Here is a 6,848-nt window from a genome sequence, read left to right as displayed (position 1 = left end):
GGGAGCCCTAGAAGGAGACTTAACACTGAGCGAGCTTCTTATGAAGCGATTGTTAGACAACACCGCAGCAGAGCAAAGTGCTGCAACATTGGCGACCTCACTACTGGCAGGGTTAGGAGCAACCCAAGGCTCTGAGAGCCAGTTTAAAATCCCAATAGTCGCAAAGCAGTTCGACAAGTACCAACCCCGTGGCGACCCATATAGCTTTGTAGAGCAGTTCGAGCAAGTCTGCTAAGCTAACGGCCTCAGCGATTTGACTCAGCGTTCGGGCTCTGCTTAGGTGATAAGGGCAGGACTTGGTATACAAGCTTAGATGCTGCAGAGTGGGCAAACTTCAATTACCTCAAGAATCTCTTCATTAAGAGATTTGCCGAGCCTAGATACTCCAACAATCTACTAGTACGACTGATGAACGTCAAGCATAAGGAAAAGGAGGACATTCGCGATTACGTAACCCACATAAGGAGCCTCTTCAAGAGAATCCCTATAGGTGAACGACCGATTGAAAGAGTAGTTTCAATTGTGTTCATCAGCAGAATTCGAAACGAGGAACTGTATAAGGCCTTGGCAGCCAACTCGAGCTTGCAGCGAGACACACTAGCGAGGGTTTTTTAGGAAAGCTATCAGAGTTGACGATCAACTGAAAGAGAGGAGCTCTAGGAGCTCCAACTCAAAAGAAACCATCTCACGAGGTTTAGAAAGAGCATCAACCTCTGGTGAGCGACCAGCCCCATCATCCCAAGATAAGGGGAAGGCCACCGAGACGAACCAAGACTTGTCTGATGTCAAGATGGAGATAGTCAAGCTGCAAGACCTGTGGACATGACCAACGCGGCCACATGTCCAATGTGTGTACTGTGGCGGAAACCATTTGCTGGCCGAGTGTCAAGACCCTCGATCGAGACCTTGTGCTAATTGCGACAGGTTCGGTCACGACATTATGCATTGCAGATTTTCCAAGAGACTTCCGTACTCCCAACCATATGGCCAGCCTTACCTAGTGAACAGACCGCAGCCACTTTTCGGAAGGGGAGCCCCATTGGCCCTCCCTGCACCTAACGACATTAAGCCAGCTGTCCCCAGGATGGACATAAACCCTACAGGTATACCTAGGCCACCAGGTCCCTATGTGACCCATCCATCGAGTGACGCTCCAGTCCACTACGTGGAAGAGCCAAATGAGGAAGAGACTTACTTATACCCTTATGTCTCTCATGACGACGAGGGCAATGCAGTCCTTATGGACTATCGACCAGTACTAGTGATGACGTTAGGGAGAGGACGAGGTAGAGGCCTAGGAGGGCAGACGCATGATCCAATCAGGACTTGTGGTCACCCAGATCATGTCTCATCACATTGCCCCGAGAGGGAGCAGCAGAACAGAGATAAAGCTGACCTAAGGTGTGTTAAGTGTGGAATCACCCATCTCTTCGTCGATTGCCCAAAGCGGAAACCTTCTGTAAGTTCAGCAAATTACCATCTGTTTGGTGTCGAGAACCTTGATGGGGAGGCCACACCCATCCCGTTGCGGGTCATGACCTATGTCTAGACAAAGCAGGCCGGCATATCACTACCATGACCTAGCAACCTCGACGCAGCCTCGATAGGGAAGAAGAGCCGCAGGCGAAGGAAGAGGAGACCGGAGGCTAAGATCGCACTGAAAGCTGAGAGTGCTACAACTCTGCCTATTGGAAAGAAAGTCGCGGATGCAGAAACGGAAACTTCCGTCCCCAAGATGGCCGAAAAGGGAAGTGCCAAGGTAGGGAGTACCCGCATTCGAAGAGGCAACTCAAGGCCATAGAGAAAGTGAAGGACTGGGTAAAGGAGGCCCAAGAGCACTTAAGGGACGCTGAGCCCATCCTAGAGGACGAGAGCGACTAGCATGAACATGGCAGTCTCACCCCCTCGACCAAGGTCAGGAGATGCAACCACACTATAGACAGTACCCCTTAGGACAAGCCTTGATGTTGTAGGCCCACAAATCAGTCACGGCCGTTGGCCAGGACAATCTGGCGTAGGAGAGGGACGAGCACCCGACATCCTCCTTACCACACTAGTAACCACCCCAGTGATGTTAAGCCTAGGAAACCTGCTTAAGCAGCATCCTACCCTATGGCAAGACCTCAAGCAGTGGGTCGAGGGGCCATGAGAACAAGCTGCGGATCTGCAGGATCATGATGCAGAAATATAAATACCAAGTCTAACGCTACACTCTATGCCAAAATCCTTGCACGTTAATGCTTTCTGGGAAGGCACCGAGATGCATGCAGTGTTACCCGTCCTAGCCTTAGGAGACACAATGAGAAAGGGGATCGTAGATATGGGAGCCGAGGTTAGTGCGCTAAGCCACACAGTACTATAGACCTGGGAAAACCCACATGTTGAGACCACTCAGTTTAATGTCACATTAGCAAACGGCATGAGAGTGAGGCCATTCGGGGTACTTAAAAACTGGCTAGTGAAAATCACAGGTGTCCAGTTCTCTGTCGACTTTATAGTCATGAAGGGGGTGGACTACGATGTCCTGTTAGGCCGGCCCTGGATGCACAATGCCAGAGTTATTGAAGATTGGGGTAACGGCTTGATATTCTTAGGCAACAGGACGGAAGCTGTGAGGGTAGAGATGGACACTTGGAAGACCTCACTAGTCAACTTGGATGCCATCTCCTCGATGCTCAAGGGTGATAGTCAGGTCAAGAAGTCTTATGGGCCCCTGACCAAGTATATCCCATGCCCAGAGAATGAGCGGGATTGGATGCATGTCCTTGCTACAGTCGACATGACGTTCTCGAATCAAGAGGCGCATGAGCAAGCCATCAAGATGATGGGCACGACCAACGGCACGCCCTCTATACCAATTTGCATGATGGAAGGAACCCTTCTTGGGAGACCTAAGCCCATCACCTTCCAAGTGCTAGGCAACAAGAGAGAACTCCAGGAGGCCCTGGAATACTTAACAGACAAGCCGGCTAACAATTCAACAGCAAACTTCAAACTACTCCAGGATCTCTTAGGCGAACCTAAGTGGCAATGGACCAAGGTGCATGACTTGAACCTTATGTACAACTGGGCCTTAATCCCAGATCAACGACAAGAGATGTACCAAGCCCTACGAGATGATGAGCAGTCTGGCGCAGAGGACTTTGACGACGAGTACGAAGACTGCCAACCCTTTAGTTATGGAAGTGAGGGTGAGATGGATTCAGTAGAATACGACACGAAGGGACATGAAATAGAACAAATATAGGCGGATTCCAAGCCGCAAAAAAGAAGTGCCTACAGGAAAAAGTGAGGACTCATGCACATAAATTGTGATCGCGCCTGGTTAGAATACGTAGGAGCTATAGACCTTGAGCAAGCAGGCCTAGCTCAACCAGGAGCGACATCAGTGCTTAGGGCAGAATCACCATCTGAATTGCGACCACCAGGGGAGACCCCCTCTTCTAGTGAAGACAGCAAGTTCGACTCTGAGTCGGTGGTAAGCTCGGATAGCAACCCAGAAATACCTAGGCCCCGCCCAAGACCCGATGCACAACCAGGGACCTACCTATCCACCTGAGGCACAGACGATTGAAGCAGGGAAGGGCAAACCAACCCAGGGACACACGAATGGACAAACAACGAAAACCACTAGACCTCCCTAAATGATTTACAAAATTCAAGAAAGGAGATAGGGTAGTGATCTTGTTAGGTGCCAAACGGCAGGGGAAACGAGCGAACCAATCGAGGGACTAGCCAGAGTCAAAGAGGTGAACTTAGCTTGGGAACGGGATACACCCCGACCAGTCTTCATTGCTGATGACTTGACTGAGGAAGAAGAAACGAGTCTCGTCGCTCTCTTGCGAGAGTATGTGGATGTATTCGCATGGTCCTTGGAAGAGCTTAAGGGGGTAGACCCGAGTGTAGTGACTCATAACATACCCATGACGCCAGACGCAGCGTCGGTGAAGCATCAACCGTACCCAATGAATCCAAAGCACGCTCATGCTGTCAAGGAAGAGATTGATAAGCTGATGAGAGCAGGATTCATTTACGAAATTGAGCACACGGACTGGGTATCACCCATAGTCATCGTGATGAAGAAAAACGGAAAAATTAGAGTGTGTGTCAATTACAAGAAGGTGAACACTGCTACTAAAAGGGATAATTATCCATTGCCATACACCGAGCACATGCTTGAAAGAGTGGCATGCAAGGAGGCCTACAGTTTTCTGGATGGCTTCTCAGGATACAATCAAGTGCAAGTGCATCCTGCCGACAGGCATAAGATTGCCTTGCCACCGAGTGGGGCATCTTTGCTTACATAGTCATGCCTTTCGGGTTGACTAATGCCCCTGCCACCTTCCAAAGTCTCATGTGCACCATATTTCAAGACATGCTTCGCAAGGAGTTGGAAGTCTTTGTCGATGACCTCTGTATTCACTTGACCTGGATGGAACACTTGAACAATCTCTAAGCAATCTTTGAGCGGTGTTGCCTATATTGTCTCTCCTTGAACCCCTTGAAATACCAGTTTTGGGTGAAGCATGGATGCAACCTTGGCCACGTGGTGTCAAGGAATGACATTGCCACTGACTTCTCGAAAGTCAGGGTTATTGTCGACCTTCCACCCCCAACCAATTACAAGGGAGTTCAATGCTTCTTAGGCCACACAGGATACTATCGGCGGTTTGTGTTGAATTACTCATTGATAGCTCGATCTTTATATAAGCTGCTGATTGTCTTTGAATGCACTGAGGCATGACAATGAGCATATGAAGAGTTGAAGAAGGCTCTAACCACAACACCAATTCTATGAGCCGCGGATTGGACCATAACTTTCCACGTGCATATCGATGCTTCTAAATTTGCTGTGGGGGCAGTGTTGTGCCAACCTGGCGAGCACAACCTAGATTATCCAATAAGCTTTGCTAGCAGACAACTCACGGAGACGGAAATGAATTACTGGACGACGGAAAGAGAGGGCTTGGCCATGGTGTTTGCTGTAAAGAAGTTCCGGCATTATCTATTGGCTACACCCTTTACCTTCTTTGTAGACAAGCCTTGCTACACCTAGTGAACAAACCTTGCGCTACAGGACACATAGCTCGGTGGCTTCTTCTGCTTTTGGAGTTTGACTTCTCCATGGTTGTACGGAAGGGAAAACAACACTGCATGGCTGATCATATGTCACGCATCCCCATAGGAGAACCCACTGGAGAAGGCATTACCGATGACTTGCTAGACGCCCACCTCTTTAACCTCTCCAGCGGGAAAGATTTATTCAAGGCCGATCTAACGCCATATTGGGCAGATGACATAGTCCAAGTGCTCGGATTGCTTGAATGACCAATAGAGAAGGCAAGGCTGAGGTAACTTATCCTCAAAATCCAACCCTACCAATTGATAGCAGGCCAGTTGTATCGCTTAGGGCAAGATGGACTACTATGCAGATGCATGTGCGAACATGAGATGCACGACGTGCTCTTAGAGGCACACAATGGGATTGTTGGTGGACACTTTAGCGGAGACATGATGGCCCGCAAGGTGTTGCAGTCTCAACTATGGTGGCCAACACTGTTTCGTGATGCTGCACGATTTGTTAAGCATTGTGATGAATGTCAGTGGACGAAGGTCCCAATTCGCAAGGATCAAATGGAGTTGACCCCAATCATTGCATGACAACCTTTTGAAAAATGGGGAATTGACTTCATAGGACCCATCAGCCCCACTGCACAGTATTCTTAGGCAAAATACATCAATGTGGCCATAGACTACCTAATGAAGTGGGCAGAGGCGAGAGCAACACGAAAGAATGATGCTCGAATGACTGCCACGTTCTTGTGGGAGCAGGTGATCTCACAATTCGGATGCCCCATCGAACTAGTCAGTGACCAAGGGACACACTTCATCAATGAAGTGATAGCTCATCTCCTATCCACCTTCCTAATTATTCATCGGAAACCCTCCCCATACTAACCTCAAGCAAACGTCCAAGCAGAATCCACAAATAAGATTCTTGTCAACGTCCTAACCAAGGTAGTCTCGGCCTCACGCAGTGATTGGGATAACAAGCTGATGGCAGCCTTATGGGCTTACTGAACAGCTTACAAAATGGCCGTCGGATAGACCCCCTTTAGGTTGACCTATGGAACCGAAGCAATTCTCCCCGTAGAATTCTTCATGCCTAGCCTACGAATTGCACTTCAGGAGCGATGGGAAGGAAAGGAGACATGGACGCAACGCCTAGTAGAGCTCGAATGCCTCTCGGAGACTCACCTTCTAGCCACTCATGCACTCATATGTGAGAAGGCACGACCCAAGAACTAGTTTGACAAGCATGTCAAGCAATGCGACTTTGAACAAGGTGACCTAGTGCTCCTATACTCAGTTAAGGGGCACAAGCAAAAAATGAAGCTTCGGGGCCTTGGACCTTTCAGAGTCTGTGCGATCAGTCGAACGGGCAACGTCGAACTCGAGACTCTAGTTGATGAAGGAATAGGCTTCTTCAATGGCAGTCGTGTTAAGAAATACTATCCCCCCACGCATCCTTTGCATGAACCACTGATGTTGGAACCATCTGTCAAGGTCCGAGTAGCCACCATCACTGAAATCGATGACGAGGATGAGGATGAGTCTTCAATGCCTTAATCGACGAAGGAGCGGACTTCAATGTCTTGACTCACGATCATTGGACCCAACTTGGCAAACCTCCACTACAACCCACTAACGCCAGATTAAATCCATATGGCGGCTGCTCCTATGCACTTCTCGATAAGTGTAGGGCCACCATTTCTGTCGAGTATGAAACTGTACCAATGATCTTCTACATCTTGCCAAACAAGGATGCAGGCACGAAGATGCTACTA

This window comes from Lygodium microphyllum, chromosome 13, assembly GCF_053477565.2.
Source record: "Lygodium microphyllum isolate KBCC chromosome 13, Lygodium_microphyllum_v1.1.10, whole genome shotgun sequence".
Taxonomy (NCBI): domain Eukaryota; kingdom Viridiplantae; phylum Streptophyta; class Polypodiopsida; order Schizaeales; family Lygodiaceae; genus Lygodium; species Lygodium microphyllum.
This window is presented reverse-complemented; position numbering follows the sequence as displayed.